Raw genomic sequence first — 18,825 nt, forward strand, 5'->3', positions numbered from 1 at the left:
TACTGTAGATTCTAGCCAGTGCCATCAGGCAAGAACAAAAAGATATAAAAGGCACTCAAATTAGAAAGGAAGACATAGAAATATCTACACTCACAACAACATGATCTTCTATGTAGATAATTGAATAGAATCCATTTTTTTAAAAAAAAAAAAAAAAGGCATCTAGAACTAATAAGTGAGTATAACAAGGTTTGACAACATCAATTTAATATACCAGAAATGGATTGACTTTTTTTTTTTTTTTTGGCTTGACAAACTTTCTTTACTTGTTTTTGTTGTATCCATATGATTGTAAAAAAGCAAACAGTGCCATGGCCACTTTGGTAAAAATACAGTGTTCAAACCTAAGAAGGATTACACCCTTTGCACAGGTTTTATTCCCAGGATATCGAACCCCTTGGCCATGACAGCAGCTACTGCTTCACACAGCAGCATACGCCACATGTTCACTTTTAACACTTTTCCGGTTTGACGATCTTTCTCCACACAAAAGCAGCTATCATAGAACTCTGTGAAGGTAGTTGCCAGCTCACAAATATAATCACACTGAGTGTGAAGAAATAAGTCATCTAAAATCTTTTGTAGAATCTCAGGAAACCGTAAAATGCATCGGCCTAGTTTCCATTCTTTCTCATGGTCCAAAACGATCTTAGTCTCTCTAGCAGCTTTCTGGAGCATCATCAACATCATCATCTCTCTTCATCAATATTGGCCAGTCGTGCAATAGATCTGATTCTAGTAAAAGCATACAACAAGTAAGTAGCTGTGTTTCCTCTGTCATCTAGCATTTTGTCAAAAGAAAAGATGTAGTCATTCAACCGGTTATGGGAAAGATCAGCATATTTGATACAGCCATAAGCAACAGATGTCTGAGCAGCTTTCAATTCTTCTGGGGTTAAGACCTTGTCTCTTTCTTTTTCCTTCAATTTGTCGATGGATCATTTTAGTCCTTCTTCCAGAAGGTCTATGAGGCACACTATCTCACTTATGTTTTAAACTTTTTCTTGTCCTTCCCCAGTGCAACACCAAATCCAGAATGTGGCACTCGAGTTACTTTAGGGTCATAGCAACCAATCATTTGAGGAGCGGCAAACACTGTCTGGAAATGCAAAGATTGTCCACTGTCCACTACATAGATAACCATGTTTGCTTTTTCCTCAAATAATCTTTAAGAGCAGCCAGGTCAGATGTATCATAGGTATAACCTCCATCTGATTTTACTATGGTTAATAGTACAGAATACGCTGGTACAAACACAATTTTTCTGCCATCATTGACTTGCACAAAACCTTGAGCTTCAAATTCTTTCACAATGTCATTCATCCTACCCTGATAGAAGGACTCTTCCCTTTTTATTAAGGAGATATCCAATGCATCGTAGATTTTACTGAACTCTTGGCAGGAGACATCACATATGAGCTTCCAAGCTTTTATGATGTCTGAATTTTTGCTCTGGAACAGAACTACACACTGATATGCTCACTTCTTAAAATCCTCCTCAGTATCAAATCTCTTCTTGGATTCCTTATAAAAGGCCTGAAGATCCCCAATAGGAGGTGAAACAGTTAGATAATCTGGAAATTTATCTTGCAGGTGAGCAATGAGCATACCAAATTGAGTCCCCCAATCTCCTACGTGATTTAACCTTAGCACATCATACCCTGCAAATTCAAAGAGACGGCACATGCTCTCTCCTATGATGGTTGACCTAAGGTATCCTACATGCATCTCTTTAGCTATATTGGGAGAGGAAAAGTCAACTACAACATTTTTATTCTCTCCAAGAGCAGGTAGTCGAACTCCATCAACCAGGAGATTGGTCAGTTGTCCTGATACAAAATCCTTTCTTAAGTGGACATTAATAAAAACCAGGACCAGTGATTTCAACTTTTTCAATAAATTCTTTGTCTGGAAGGTGTTTGGTAATGTTTTTGACAATTTCTCTTGGATTAGCTTTCTGTTCCTTGGTTTTGAACATCTGAGAAATACCCATGGCACTGTTACACTGATAGTCTCCAAACTTGGGCTGTTGATTTGGTGTGACTATCCGAGGAGGATTTTCCAACTCTGGATATGCAGTCTTAATGGCACAACCAAAGACCTCTTGTAGGTGGCTATTGATGTTAATCATATTTTTGGTTGGTTTATTCCTTTCTACTTGAAGACTCTTTCGAAGAATATTCAGTCGATACTTTAATTTTAAATTTTCTTCTTACAATTGCTCCAAATTTGGAGAAGCTTCTAAACAGTCATAGTTTTTCAACCGATCAATCTCAGCAGTCACAAATTTAATCTCTTTTTCCTTGGTTCAAGAAGGCTGATGATGTTCAACATCTCTCTCAGCTGGAAGAGCACATGGCAAATATGGCGGTATCTGCTGGTTTTCTCGTGGCTCTAAAAAAGCATGGATTGACTTTTACAAGTGGGATTTATTAAGTTACAAGGTGCAATTCTAAGGCCATGGAAATGTCCAAAAGAAAGCATCAACAAGAGGATACTGAAGAAAGGACAATTATGTCCAGGTTCCTCCGTCACATGGGAAGGAACATGGCTATATCTGCTGGCCTCTCCCGGGCTGGTTTCAAAATGGCTCTCTCAGCTCCTGTGAGTCCTTCTGGCTTCTACTAGGTCATTTTCTTTCTTCAAGTGTCTACTTTTAAAGGACTGTAGTAATCAAATTAAGACCCACCTTGAATGGGTGGGGTCATAGCTCTATGGAAACAACTTAATAAGAAAGTTCCCATCCAAGAAAAGTTCTGCCCACAAGATTGGATTAAAAGAACATGGCTTTTCTGGGGTATAAAACAGTTTCAAACCAGCACATACATAAAAGACAAATTATAAACTGAAGAGAAATGTTTGCAATGCATACATCTGATAAATAACATGTACCCAGAAAATAAAGGAAATCTCAGCACACAACAGTAAGAAAACAATCAACCCAATAAAACAATGAGTAAAAGATGTGAACAGACACTTCAACAAAGAAGATTAAAGGATGGCAAATAAATAAATGCAAAGAAGCTCAATATCATTCATCATTAAGGAAATTCAAATGAATAACATAAGGAGCATTATATGCCCACTAAAAATGACTAAAATTTAAAAGACTGACTGTTATAGTTTGCTAGCTTCCAGAATGCAATTTACCAGAAACTGAATGGCTTTTTAAAAAGGGGAATTTATGAAGTTGAAAGTTTACAGTTGTAAAGCTGTGAAAATATCCCAGTTAAAGCAAGTCTATAATAATGTCCAAATTAAGGCACCAACAAGAGGTTATCTTCACTCAAGAAAGGCTGATGAAGTTCAGGGTTTCCTCTCTCAACTGGAAAGGCACATGGTGAACAAGGTGGCATCTGCTAGCTTCCTCTCCAGGCCTCTTGCTTCAAGGAGCTCCCCTGGGGGCATATTCCTTCTTCTTCTCCAAAGGTCTCTGGTTGCATGGGCTCTGAGGCTCTGGGTCACTTATCGTTCTAAAAAGGCACTCTCTCCAAAATGCTTCCTCTTTTAAAGGATTCCAGTAAACTAATCAAGATCCACCTTGGAATGAGTGGAGTCACAAATCCATGGAAACCATCTAATCAAAAGCTACCACCCACAATTGGGTGGGTCACATCTCCATGGGAACAATCAAAAAGCTCCCATCCAGCAACATTGAATGAGGATTAAAGGACATGGCTTTTCTGGGGTCCACCACAGATTCAAACTGGAACATCGACCATACCAAATTTTGGTAAGGATGTGAAGGAACTAGAACTCTCATATACTACTGGTAGAAAGTTTAAATGGTGTAACCACTTTGAAAGACAGTTTAGAAGTTTTGTAAATAGTTACCACACATCTACCATTAGATTCAGTCATTTGACTCCTAGATATTTACCCAAAAGAAAAGGAGATATATGTCCATACAAAGAGTTATACATGAATATTCACAGCAGCATTCTATGCAATGGCCAAAAACTATAAACAACTGAAATGTCCATCAACAGACAAATAGATAAACAAATTGTGGTATAACCATACAATGGAATATACTTTGCAATTAAAAAATTAACTACTCCCCAGTATCTGAGAGCAGCGAGAAGTAAAAACCTAAAATCGTGGACTTGTAACCCATACCAAACTCTGAAATCTGTTCTACAACTAGTGGTTGTGCTGTGCTTTGGTAGTTACTGCTTTTTTGGTATGTTATATTTCACAAAAAAGAAAAAGAAAAGTAATGAAAAAATATGTATATTCCTTCTAGCCTCCAATGTTCTGGAGCAGCTAGATGGAAAAATCTAAGATGATGGTATGATAGCCCATGAAAAACTCTGGGATCTGTCCTGTAATTACTTGTTGAAGAGTACTTTGAAAACAATTGCTTTTTTTCTTTCTTTGTTTTGTAAATATGTTATAGTATACAATAAAAAAGTTTAAAAATAAAGAACAAAAAATGTAACTACTGATACCTGCTACAAGATAGGTGAATCTCAAAATAATTATCCTGTGTCAAAGAAGCCATACACAAAGAGTATATACTGTATGATTTGATACACTGAAAAAAAATGCATACTAGTCTATAGTAACAAAAAGCAGATCAGTGGTTGCTTAGGGGACCTGAGGGGTTCAGGAAGGAACAGGAGGGAGGGAATCCAAAGAGGCATGAGAAAACCTTGGGGGCAATGGATTTATTCATTGCCTTCATTGTGCTGTTATTTGCACAGGCATATGACTTACCAAAATGAAATGTTATTTTTTTGCAATGAAAAAGTAAACAATAGATAATCATTTTCCTATGGAGTTCTTTACTATAGTCTTTAAACATTTTCTTCTCTTGATTTTATGAATTTAAATTAAATCGAATATAGATTTTGACATAATGCTTGAATTAACATTTAGAGTTCTCAAACATGTAAAATGAAGGGAGGACATAAAAATAGTGGAGCACACTAGAAGAAACTGAGGTCCACCATCAATGAATATTTAGTTGTCCTTTCAAAAGAAATTCAACTGGCAATTTTATTCAATTAAATAATTTGTAACTCAATTTGCTAGTAAAAAGCTTTCTACAAAGCTTACCAACAAGCTGTCTTTGAACAATTGCAAGCATTTTTGATCAACTGCTACATTAAGAGAACCATTAAGAAGGGTAGTTTGCCACTTATCATTCAAGCATGCCAATGAGGATTTTTGATGGGGCATGGTGGTTTTCAATTCTAGGGACAACTGCAGAGTAAAAGAAATTTCTCTTTTATGTACTCCTCTATTTCCTTCTGTATTCCTCTCTCACATTTTGATATCCCCTATCCAAACTTTCCCTTCCTAGCCAAAGTACATAACAACTTCTCTAACTATCATGTTCCACCTCAACTTTTTATTCTCCAGGTTACTCAATCCAGTTCCTTCAAAATTCCTGAAGAAAACAAACAAGCAAACAAAAATTGAAGTGCTATAATACCAAAAGCATAGCCTATAAATTAATAAATTGGGTTTAAAAGTTAAAATACTTAAACTTCAAAAGTGCTATCAAGAATATAATCAACTAACTCATAGACTGGAAGAAAGCAGCTGCAAATCACATATCCAAAAAGGGACTTGTGTACAGAATATAAAAAGAACTGTTACAACTCAATAATAAAAAGATGAATAACATAATTCAAAAATGTACAAAGGATATGAACAGAAATTTCTCCAAAGAAGAAATACAAATGGCCAATAAGCATATGAAAAGATTTTCAGTATCTTTATTCATTAGAGTAATGCAAATCAAAACTACAACAAGATATTATTTCTCACCCACTAGAATGGTTATAATAAAAAAGACAGAGAATAACAAGCATTGACAAGAATATGGAGAAATTAGAACATTCATACACTGCTAGTAGGAGTGTAAAACGGTGCTGCCACTGTTAAACAGTCTGGCAGTTTTCACAAAAAGCTAAACATAAAGTAACCATATGTGGTAGCCTAGGGGTTGGAATCCTCCTTCCTTAGGGAAAGGGTGGAGCCTTGAGCACACAGAGACCCATGTGACCAAAACCCACATACTGAACATCACTGAACCAAATCACTGTTGGTAATCAACTTTCACAAGACTCAGCTGAGACTCTGGCCAAGTCTTGTGATACAATGTGCTATATAAGGCACTCCCCTTCCTCTTGCTTTTTTGCAGATCACTGATTTCCATTTCCCAAATGGCACCATCGGGAAAAAGCCATCTCCTGTTAGTAAGTCCCAAATTAAACTCATAGGGAACTTTTTATTTGGTGTGTTCTTTGGTCTCAGGGTTGAGCTGGATTAGGATATTTGGCACACCAGTCAGGAGACCAAAGAGCTGCCAGCCATAAAAAGCATGGGCACTGGGAAAGAAGACTTCCCAGGAGGAATCCTGGGATGGCCTGCAACATCCATGGGGGAGGGGCAGTTACTTCTTTTTTTTTTTTTTTTTTTTTTACATGGGCAGGCAGCGGGAATTGAACCTGGGTCCTCGGGCAGGCAAGCACTCTTACCTGCTGAGCCACCGTGGCCCGCCCGGGGCAGTTACTTCTTATATGAACGGGGACCACAGAGGTTTTACAGAGATGCTTATAACTCCCTGGCTAGACTAACAGCCCTCCTGCAACAGGCCACAGGATAGGTGGGATCTCATAGGGATAATGAAAGTCACCAGGCTGCCATAGCTATAACCTGGCCACTTTTAGAGAACATGCAATCAGCTATAGAAGAGGCCCCGAGCCTAGATTGTAAACTTTTATAGCAGACACATTAAGTCCAGAGTGGTAATTATTATTTCTGGATTTTGAGAGGCTGTTATATATATATACATACATATATATAATATAAACATACATATATATATATGTATATATATCCTGATATTTAGAGATAAGAACAAAGCCAATCAGGTTGGGGTGAAAGTAATTCAGAACACAGGGGTAAGGAAAATAATGTCTATATTTTAGAACCACACATACTCTTTGAGATCAAAAGAAAAAAATTTATTTAGTCTGAAATCGAAATTTTCTGTAGCACATAATCTAATTCAACCTATCTGTATAACTCATTTGAATAAGTGAAATACAGGGAGCCCAGAATAAAAAAGAGGTCCTTTAATCCTGTATAGCTGCCTGGATATATCCTAGAGTATATTAGGCAGATAATCAAAAAGTATTGGCAAAGTCCCTTGAGGGATGGAAGAAAAAATATGGAACTATTAAACTTTACCATCAGGAAATCCCCTGATACTCTGTTAAACTTTAGGGACACCCGAATCAACGGGCCATACCCTTGATTTTAAAGCTTACTCTTTTGAAACTTATGTAGGTAACAGAGATGCTTAGCCTACCTATAGGTATGCCTAAGAGTTAGTTCTGAAGGAACTTTTTGTTGCTCTGATGTGGTCTCACCCTCTCTAAGCCTAACTCTGCAGGTGAAATCAAGCCCTCCCCCCTACCAGGGACATGGCATCCAGGGGTGAAAGTCTCCCTGATGATGTGGGAGATGACTCCCAGGGATGAATCCGGCCCTAGCACCGTGGGATCAACAATTCAATCCTGACCAAAAGGGGGAAAAGAAGTGTAACTAATAAAGTATCAGTGGCAGAGAGAGTTCAAATAGAATCAAGAGGCTAGTTGAGAGGCTACTCTGGAGGTTGCTCTTACACAAGCTTCAGGTAGACCTTGCAACCTATCATAACATGCCAAATCCCAACCAGGACCATTCCAGCCAATCCTAAAGAACACCTAGGAAAATATATAAGATTCCACAATGGTTCCATGCACTAGAGAAACTTTTCAGAAACCTACAACCTCCAGATGGGTCCCAGGACCAGATAAGTCCTGAAACCTAGAGGGCCCAGCCTCTCCAGAACATCAGATCGTTCCATCTCCCTACCCCATATTATTGATAGACCCTTCCAACATGAAAAAGTTAGATTGGTCATAGCCCAAACAACCTTAAAGAGAGGGATAGAAAGATCAAAGGTGATGGTGGAGTTACACAGAGAAGATATAGGATTTAACAACTGAATATGATTACTGAATCATTAAATTGCTATTTCTTTTAGTCTCCAGTACCTTAGAGCAGCTAGAAGTAAAATCCTAAAATTTGGAATTGTAACCCATATGAAACTCCAAAATATGTTCTACAACTAATTGTGGTGCTGTGCTTTGAAACTTATTGCTTTTTTGTATATGTTATTTTTCACAAAAAAGAAAAAAAGTTGATTGTGGTGATAAAAAAATGTTTAAGAGAATGAGGGGAGAGAGGGCCAAGGTGGCGGCTTAGTAAGGTACGCGCGTCTTAGTTCCTCCTCCAGAGCAACTACTAGGTGACCAGAAAAAGTGCAGAACAGCTCCCGGGGCCACGGCAGGGACCGCACACACAGCGTGCCCCAGTCTGTACTGGCTGGACCGGCTGCGAGACTCCGCTGCGGTGAATCCCCGAGCAGCACGCACTTTCCTGGGCCGCAGTGGCTGGCGGCCGGCGGCCCTTCCTCCCTCCTTCCCGGACCGGCTGAGAGTCTCAGAGAGGCAAGTTTCCCAAGCTGTGGCGACCGGCGGCCAGCACCCCTCTCTCGTGGGTGGCTTCCCGGACCGGCTACGAGTCTCGGATCAGCGAGTTCCCCAAGCCGTGGCGGCCGACGACTGGCGCCCCTCCCCCACAGGCGGCTTCCCAGTCCGGCGGCGAGTCTCGGATCAGTGACTTCCCCAAGCCGCGGTGGCCGGCGGCTGGTGCCCCTCCCCCACAGGAAGCTACCCGGAGGGAGAGGACGGAGTCTCCGACAGTGGCAGGGACTGGGTCCAACCAAACACCAATAGTGGCATTAATAAAGGAGCCACAACATCTTTTGCTGGTGGGACCCACAGACAGACAAGCACCACATACTGGGCAGGATAAAAAAAACAGAACCCAGAGACTTCACAGGAAAGTCTTTCAACCTGCTGGGTGTCACACTCAGGGAAATCTGATTAAATGTCCAGATGCAGCAAAAAATAACAAATCACACCAGGAAAATTGAAGATATGGCCCAGTCAAAGGAACGAACCAATAGTTCAAATGAGATACAGGAGCTGAAACAACTAATGCTGAATATACGAAAAGAAATGGAAAACCTCTTCAAAAACCAAATCAGTAAATTGAGGGAGGACATGAAGAAGGCAAGGGATGAACAAAAAGAAGAAATGGAAAGTCTGAAAAAACAAATCACAGAACTTAACGGAATGAAAGATACAGTAGAAGAGATGAAAAAAAACAATGGAAACCTACAATGGTAGATTTAAAGAGACAGAGGTTAGAATTAGTGAACTGGAGGATGGAACATGTGAAATCCAAAAAGAAACAGAAACTATAGGGAAAAGAATGGAAAAATTTGAGCAGGGGCTCAGGGAATTGAATGATAATATGAAGTGCACAAATATACGTGTTGTGGGGGTCCCAGAAGGAGAAGAGAAGGGAAAAGGAGGAGAAAAACTAATGGAAGAAATTATCACTGAAAACTGCCCAACTCTTATGAAAGACCTAAAATTACAGATCCAAGAAGTACAGCGCACCCCAAAGAGAATAGATCCAAATAGGCGTTCTCCAAGACACTTACTAGTTAGAATGTCAGAGGTCAAAGAGAAAGAGAGGATCTTGAAAGCAGCAAGAGAAAAACAATCCATCACATACAAGGGAAACCCAATAAGACTATGTGTAGATTTCTCAGCAGAAACCATGGAGGCAAGAAGACAGTAGGATGATATATTTAAATTACTAAAAGAGAAAAACTGCCAACCAAGACTTCTATATCCAGCAAAATTGTCCTTCAAAAATGAGGTAGAAATTAAAACATTTTCAGACAAAAAGTCACTGAGAGAATTTGTGACCAAGAGACCAGCTCTGCAAGAAATACTAAAGGGAGCACTAGAGTCAGATACGAAAAGACAGAAGAGAGAGGTGTGGAGAAGAGTGTAGAAAGAAGGAAAATTAGATATGATATATATAATACAAAAGGCAAAATGGTAGAGGAAAGTATTACCCAAACAGTAATAACACTAAATGTTAAGGGACTGAATTCCCCAATCAAAAGACAAAGACTGGCAGAATGGATTAAAAAACAGGATCCTTCTATATGCTGTCTACAGGAAACACATCTTAGACCCAAAGATAAACATAGGTTGAAAGTGAAAGGTTGGGAAAAGATATTTCATGCAAATAACAACCAGAAAAGAGCAGGAGTAGCTATACTAATATCCAACAAATTAGACTTCAAATGTAAAACAGTTAAAAGAGACAAAGAAGGATACTACCTACTAATAAAAGGAACAATTAAACAAGAAGACATAACAATCATAAATATTTACGCACCAAATCAGGATGCCCCAAAATACGCGAGGCAAACACTACAAATACTGAAAAGGGAAATAGACACATCTACCTTAATAGTTGCAGACTTCAATTCCCCACTCTCATCAATGCACAGAACATCTAGACAGACGATCAATAAAGAAACAGAGAATTTGATTATTACAATGAATGAACTAGACTTAACAGACATTTATAGGACATTACACCCCACAACAGCAGGATACACCTTTTTCTCAAGTGCTCATGGATCATTCTCAAAGATAGACCATATTCTGGGTCACAAAGCAAGTCTCAACAAATTTAAAAAGACTGAAATCATACACAACACTTTCTCGGATCATAAAGGAATGAAGTTGGAAATCAATAATAGGCAGAGTGCCAGAAAATTCACAAATACGTTGAGGCTCAACAACACACTCTTAAACAACGAGTGGGTCAAGAAAGAAATTACAAGAGAAATTAGTAAATATCTCGAGGCAAATGAAAATGAAAACACAACATATCAAAACCTATGGGACGCAGCAAAGGCAGTGCTAAGAGGGAAATTCATTGCCCTAAATGCCTATATCAAAGAAGGAGAAAGGGCAAAAATTCGGGAATTAACTGTCCACTTGGAAGAACTGGAGAAAGAACAGCAAACTAAACCCAAAGCAAGCAAAAGGAAAGTAATAACAAAGATTAGAGCAGAAATAAATGAAATTAAGAACATGAAAACAATAGAGAAAATCAATAAGACCAGAAGTTGGTTCTATGAGAAAATCAACAAGATTGATGGGCCCTTAGCAAGACTGACAAAAAGAAGAGAGAGGAAGCAAATAAATAAGATCAGAAATGGAAGAGGAGACGTAACCACTGACCTCACAGAAATAAAGGAGGTAATAACAGGATACTATGAACAACTTTACGCTAATAAATACAACAATTTAGATGAAATGGACGGGTTCCTGGAAAGGCATGAACAACCAACTTTGACTCAAGAAGAAATAGATGACCTCAACAAACCAATCACAAGTAAAGAAACTGAATCACTCATTCAAAAGTTTCCCAAAAAGAAAAGTCCAGGACCAGATGGCTTCACATGTGAATTCTACCAAACATTCCAGAAAGAATTAGTACCAACCCTGCTCAAACTCTTAAAAAAAATTGAAGTGGAGGGAAAGCTACCTAATTCATTCTATGAAGCCAACATCATCCTCATGCCAAAACCAGGCAAAGATATTACAAAAAAAGAAAACTACAGACCAATCTCTCTAATGAATATAGATGCAAAAATCCTCAACAAATTCTAGCAAATCGAATCTAGCAACACATTAAAAGAATCGTACATCATGACCACGTAGGATTCATTCCAGGTATGCAAGGATGGTTCAACATAAGAAAATCAATTAATGTAATACACCATATCAACAAATCAAAGCAGAAAAATCACATGATCATCTCAATTGATGCAGAGAAGGCATTTGACAAGATTCAACATCCTTTCCTGTTGAAAACACTTCAAAGGATAGGAATACAAGGCAACTTCCTTAAAATGATAGAGGGAATATATGAAAAACCCACAGCTAATATCATCCTCAATGGGGAAAAATTGAAAACTTTCCCCCTAAGATCAGGAACAAGACAAGGATGTCCATTATCACCACTGTTATTCAACATCGTGTTGGAGGTTCTAGCCAGAGCAATTAGACAAGAAAAAGAAATACAAGGCATCAAAATTGGAAAGGAAGAAGTAAAACTATCACTGTTTGCAGACGATATGATACTATACGTCGAAAACCCAGAAAAATCCACAACAAAACTACTAGAGCTAATAAATGAGTACAGCAAAGTAACAGGTTACAAGATCAACATTCAAAAATCGGTAGCGTTTCTATACACTAGTAATGAACAAGCTGAGGGGGAAATCAAGAAACGAATTTCATTTACAGTTGCAACTAAAAGAATAAAGTACTTAGGAATAAATTTAACTAAAGAGACAGAAGACCTATACAAAGAAAACTACAAAAAACTGTTAAAAGAAATCACAGAAGACCTAAATAGATGGAAGGGCATACCGTGTTCATGGATTGGAAGACTAAATATAGTTAAGATGTCAATCCTACCTAAATTGATTTACAGATTCAATGCAATACCAGTCAAAATCCCAACAACTTATTTTTCGGAAATAGAAAAACCAATAAGCAAATTTATCTGGAAGGGCAGGGTGCCCTGAATTGCTAAAAGTATCTTGAGGAAAAAAAAACGAAGCTGGAAGTCTCACGCTGCCGGACTTTAAGGCATATTATGAAGCCACATTGGTCAAAACAGCATGGTATTGGCATAAAGATAGATATATCGACCAATGGAATCGAATAGAGTGCTCAGATATAGACCCTCTCATCTATGGACATTTGATCTTTGATAAGGCCGTCAAGCCAACTCACCTGGGACAGAACAGTCTCTTCAATAAATGGTGCCTAGAGAACTGGATATCCATATGCAGAAGAATAAAAGAGGACCCGTATCTCACACCCTATACAAAAGTTAACTCAAAATGGATCAAAGATCTAAACATTAGGTCTAAGACCATAAAACAGTTAGAGGAAAATGTAGGGAGATATCTGATGAATCTTACAATTAGAGGTGGTTTTATGGACCTTAAACCTAAAGCAAGAGCACTGAAGAAAGAAAGAAATAAATGGGAGCTCCTCAAAATTAAACACGTTTGTGCATCAAAGAACTTCATCAAGAAAGGAGAAAGACAGCCTACACAATGGGAGACAATATTTGGAAACGACATATCAGATAAAGGCCTAGTATCCAGAATTTATAAAGAGATTGTTCAACTCAACAACAAAAAGACAGCCAACCCAATTACAAAATGAGAAAAAGACTTGAACAGACACCTCTCAGAAGAGGAAATACAAATTCCAAAAGGCACATGAAGAGATGCTCTATATCTCTGGCCATTAGAGAAATGCAAATCAAAACCACAATGAGATATCATCTCACACCCACCAGAATGACCATTATCAACAAAACAGAAAATGACAAGTGCTGGAGAGGATGCGGAGAAAGAGGCACACTTATCCACTGTTGGTGGGAATGTCAAAGGGTGCAACCACTGTGGGAGGCAGTTTTGCGGTTCCTCAAAAAGCTGAATATAGAATTGCCATATGACCCAGCAATACCATTGCTAGGTATCTACTCAAAGGACTTAAGGGCAAAGACACAAACGGACATTTGCACACCAATGTTTATAGCAGCGTTATTTACAATTGCAAAGAGATGGAAACAGCCAAAATGTCCATCAACAGAAGAATGGCTAAACAAACTGTGGTATATACATAGGATGGAATATTATGCAGCTTTAAGACAAGATAAACTTATGAACCATGTAATAACATGGATGGACCTAGAGAATAGTATGCTGAGTGAATCCAGCCAAAAACTAAAGGACAAATACTGTATGGTCCCACTGATATGAACGGACTTTCGAGAATAAACTTGAAATATGTCATTGGTAACAGAGTTCAGCAGGTGTTAGAAACAGGGTAAGACAATGGGCAATTGAAGCTGAAGGGATACAGACTGTGCAACAGGACTAGATACAAAAAGTCAAAAATGGACAGCACAATAATACCTAATTGTAAAGTAATCATGTTAAAACACTGAATGAAGCTGCATCTGAGCTATAGGGTTTTTTTGTTTTTGTTTGCTTGTTTGTTTGTTGTTGTTTTTTACTATTATTACTACTTTTATTTCTTTTCTTTATATTAACATTTTATATCTTTTTCTGTTGTGTTGCTAGTTCCTCTAAACCGATGCAAATGTACTAAGAAACGATGATCATGCATCTATGTGATGATGTTAAGAATTACTGAGTGCATATGTAGAACGGTATGATTTCTAAATGTTGTGTTAATTTTTTTTTTCTTTCCGTTCATAAAAAAATAAAAAATAAAAAATAAAAATGTCCTAAAAAAAAAAAAAAAACACCACAATGAGATATCATCTCACACCCACCAGAATGGCCATTATCAAGAAAACAGAAAATGGCAAGTGCTGGAGAGGATGTGGAGAAAGAGGCACACTTATCCACTGTTGGTGGGAATGTCAAATGGTGCAACCACTGTGGAAGGCAGTTTGGCGGTTCCTCAAAAAGCTGAATATAGAATTGCCATACGACCCAGCAATACCATTGCTAGGTATCTACTCAGAGGACTTAAGGGTAAAGACACAAACAGACATTTGCACACCAATGTTTATAGCAGCATTATTTACAATTGCAAAGAGATGGAAACAGCCAAAATGTCCATCAACAGACGAGTGGCTAAACAAACTGTGGTATATACATACAATGGAATATTATGCAGCTTTACGACAGGATAAACTTATGAAGCATGTAATAACATGGATGGACCTAGAGAACACTATGCTGAGTGAGACTAGCCGAAAACTAAAGGACAAATACTGTATGGTCCCACTGATGTGAACTGACATTAGAGAATAAACTTGGAATATGTCATTGGTAACAGAGACCATTCGGAGTTAGAAACAGGGTAAAATAATGGGTAATTGGAACTGAAGGGATACTGACTGTGCAACAAGACTGGATACAAGAACTCAGAAATGGACAGCACAATAGTACCTAATTGTAATGTAATTATGTTAAAACACTGAATGAAGCTGCATCTGAGGTATAGTTTTTTTTGTTTTTTTTTTCTCTTATCATTTTCTTTTTCTGTTGTCTTTCTATTTCTTTTTCTAAATCGATGCAAATGTACTAAGAAATGATGAATATGCATCTATGTGATGATATTAAGAATTAGATTGTATATGTAGAATTGAATGATTTCTAAATGTGTTAATTTTTTTAATTAATATAAAAAAATATTTAAGCTTCTAGCCTCCTATATTTTCGAGCATCTAGAAGGAAAGATCTGAGAGGATTGTATGGTAGCCCATGACAAACTCTGGGATCTGTTCTGTAACTACTTGTTGAAGAGTGCTTCGAAAACTATTGCTTTTTTATTTCTTTGGTTTGTATATATGCTATACTATACAATAAAAAGTTTTTTAAAAAAAGGAGTCCCTGAAGGCTACAACAGAAGTTCACCACTTGGAGGAGGAAACTAAATTAGAGAGAGAGAGAGATACGGGAAGCCTAAGCAGAGTTGAAAGATGCTTTAAATGAGAGGCTACACTGAGTAGATGAAAATTTGCAAACTTAAGCATGGCCTTATGCTAGGGTTAAGGGGGCAGAAATTACCTAAGGCTCAAATTAGACTTATTCTAATTTCCCCCAATTGGGATCCCAAAGTTTGGGACCCAATGAATTTTTCTTAGATGATGATTTCCAGTCTGACTGGGAGAAGGAGGATTAAGGGTGTAAATTTGTTCACCCTCTGGTCCAAAGTAGATTAAGTCAGAGCATGTCCCAGCCCAACCAGATCCCCAGGCAGACAGGGATGATGATGCTGATACAGCCCCAGCCGTCCCCACTGAGCAAAAAATGCATGTTACAGGACAAGATTTTACCACCTCTGAATTACAAGAGGTTGGGACTCAGTATAGCCAAAAACCTAAATAACTTTTATTGGCTACTGCAATGATGGGATACTGGTGTTGATGGTAAACTGCCTTCAGAGTGTATGAGATAAGTAAACTGTCCACACTCACCACCCATTCTTTTCTGCATCAATGCATATATTGGTTAGCCCCTAAAATGTAAGAGTGGATCCAGATGTGGCCAGTACTGATATTGGCTTTGGGTGGGGCTGTGGCAAAGGTAACAGGCACAGTGAGTTTCCATCAGCTTTTGGGCTCAGCTCTAGAAAGGAGCTGAACTGTGGTAGAGTTCTTTAGAAAAATTGTGTACTGCATATAATACCTTACCACAAGTTAAAGGGCTAACTTAGAAATGCCCTGTGAAAGTAAAAACAGTCATCTCAATACAGGAGTGGATACAGAACATTGCCACTAAGCTTCACTCTGTCAGTGCACAATTGAGCACATTAATGAGATGGAAAGCTTATCCACTACACTGCAGAATTTTCAAAACAGCCCTTTAAGCACAGAGATGCACTATATCTTAGGATCAGCTTCCTATGTGGAAGCAGTAGTCATGAAACCTAGTATGGATGCTGTATCGTGGAAAACTGGGACTATGCAAAACAGCCAATGAACTGAATCAAAGGCTGTATGGATGGTCATCGTTCATGAACCAGGACATGCATTAACTATTTGTACTGACAACTGGACAGACAACCTGCCTAGGGCTGCCCACTCAGGGAAAACACCTGACAGGAGCCGACCCATCTGGAGTCAAAGGACCCCATCTGAATTCCATGAATTGATTCTAAATGCTGTAAGTCTTGGTCCATCCTGTCGCCTAATTTTGCGGTTCAAGAACAGAAGTTGATTTTCTTATGGGTTTTTAAACTGATCCGGTTCCTCACCATTGTGCAGTCACAGAGACAATGCCAATCCTGCAGAGAGAATTCCATAAGTGAAACAAGGCTAGGTTTTCTGCTAAGCATTGGAGATGCTTGTTGAACAAGATACAGACAGACACACTGGTTGTACCCGACCCTCACCAGACTCAGTTCACACCCAGAGCAGCTGCTCCCACTCCCACTGACATTAAATTAGTAACTGCTGGATGTATGCAAGCCCTGTGACTACAGGTAAGAAACCAGCAATTGCATCATGGTAATGAAAATAACTTGTTCTTGCCTGTGTCACAAATATTAGAAACTGGGGGAAATAAGGTCTACTGACCATGGTCCTGACCAATGCAGCTGTGCTGGTTAGGAATCCCATGCCTATGGAATAATAATTTTTTTTTATAGAGATGGGCAAAAATTATTTGCTCAACTTTACTGACTAGGAAGATAAGGAAGGTACAGGTAGGCTTATAGTTATTGCCTTAGAGTACATTACTCTTAAATGGGTCATTTAAAACAGTTCACCCAGTAATAGTTTATTGGCTTGTCATTCCTGAAACCTCTAGCTCGTTGGTACACATAGGGATTAAGAAATGTAGAATGGGACTTCTGGGAAGGTGGTGGAATAGGGTAGAATGGATTCTCCCCTGCTCCGTAGGACAAGATAGGGGACAGAGAAAAAAATGACAGGACTGGAGCCTGGGGGGTGAGTGATTGACAAGGGTCTCCAATATTTCATAGGAGGAGAGAGGTAGGGAAATTGGGACCTGAAGAGCAGAGTGAGTCTGATTTGCCGGGATCCCCACCTGGGGTAGGTGATACCACACGGGAAAGAGTGGAACCAAGGGAACTGACTGTCCCTCCACTCCGGCCTGCCTAGCTGCTGACTGGGGAAACCTCCCCAATTGGCTTGGCAGCTGGCAGCGCCTGTCGGAAGCCCAGAGGTGTGCCTAGCCATCCTCCCCAAAAAGTCACGTTCATGGGTGCTAGGAGCAGTTCACCGACAGGCACCGCAAATAGCTGTCCCATTTTGCATAATAAACTGCTGATCCGCTGGGCTGGCAGGTTAATGCAGATCAGCTGCTCCCCCAGGCACAACGATCAGCACCCCGTCATGCATGCCAGGCCGTCCCACCACCATGAGCAAGAGCAGCCCGCCCACCATGCACACCATCTTCTCAGCTGGTGCCTGCAGTCCTGGAGGGGCAGGCCTGAGGGAAGGAGGTGTCTCAGGTGTGCCATCTGCTGGGAAGAGAGGTAAATGCAACCTGGCAAACTCCCTAACTGCTTAGGATTTTTAAAAATGTACTTTTTTCTCTATTTTTTATTATTGGTATTATTTTACTTTTATTTAAATATATTTTTATTTTTCACTTTTTCTCCCTTCTGTGGGCACCAATCTGAGTTCATTCCCAAATATCTTGGGGTGTCTCCTTCTGACTTTGGGGCCTACTACACTGAGATATGTTCCCCCCGCCCCGGGGGGGGGGGGATGGGGGTACATGAACCAGGAATAGAGCCTGGATCTTCTGCATGACAGGGGGCATTCTGCAACTGAAATACATATTGTTTTAGTTTGTTAAGACCGTCAGAAATGAAATACATCAGAATGGAATGGCTTTTAAAAAGAGAATTTATTAAGTCACAAATTTATAGTCCTAAGGCCATAAAAAATGTCCAAACTAAGGTATCCAGAGAAAGATACCTTGACTCAAGAAAGGGCCAATGATTTATGGGGTTTCTCTGTCAGCTGGGAAGGCACTTGGTGATATCTGCTAGCTTTCTCTCTTGGCTGCTTGTTTCATTTGACTTTCCCTGGGGAGCTTTCCTTCTGTATCTCCAAAGGCCTCTGGCTGTATGGGTTTTGAAGCTTTTTCCATAATGGTTTCTTCTTAAAGGTCTCTAGTAAGAGACCCACCTGAATGGGTGGAGACACATCTCCACTGAAAGCACCTAATCAAAAGGTCCCACCCACAATTGGGTGGGTCACATCTCCATGGAAACAACTTAAGCAATGAGATCTTACCCAACAATATTGAATGAGGATTAACAGATATGGCTTTTTTGG

The 18,825-nt window shown here is 39.2% G+C and overlaps 1 protein-coding gene and 1 pseudogene across 13 annotated transcripts in view; both read right to left on the minus strand.

Moving 5' to 3' along the window:
• The window catches only part of TERB1 (telomere repeat binding bouquet formation protein 1), a 113,139-nt gene that overhangs the window by 71,551 nt on the left and 22,763 nt on the right, over nt 1-18,825 (minus strand). The window contains exon 4 of one of the 13 annotated variants that reach the window (XM_077132654.1): nt 10,400-10,449. The exons of the other annotated variants lie outside the window; for them this stretch is intronic. The gene's annotated coding sequence lies outside the window, so the exon portion shown is untranslated. The remainder of the gene's footprint in view (nt 1-10,399; nt 10,450-18,825) is intronic. 13 annotated transcript variants of the gene reach the window in all.
• Nucleotides 256-17,786, minus strand: LOC143659982 (arginine--tRNA ligase, cytoplasmic pseudogene; annotated as a pseudogene).

Source organism: Tamandua tetradactyla, chromosome 16, assembly GCF_023851605.1.
Source record: "Tamandua tetradactyla isolate mTamTet1 chromosome 16, mTamTet1.pri, whole genome shotgun sequence".
In the NCBI taxonomy this organism is placed as follows: Eukaryota; Metazoa; Chordata; class Mammalia; order Pilosa; family Myrmecophagidae; genus Tamandua; species Tamandua tetradactyla.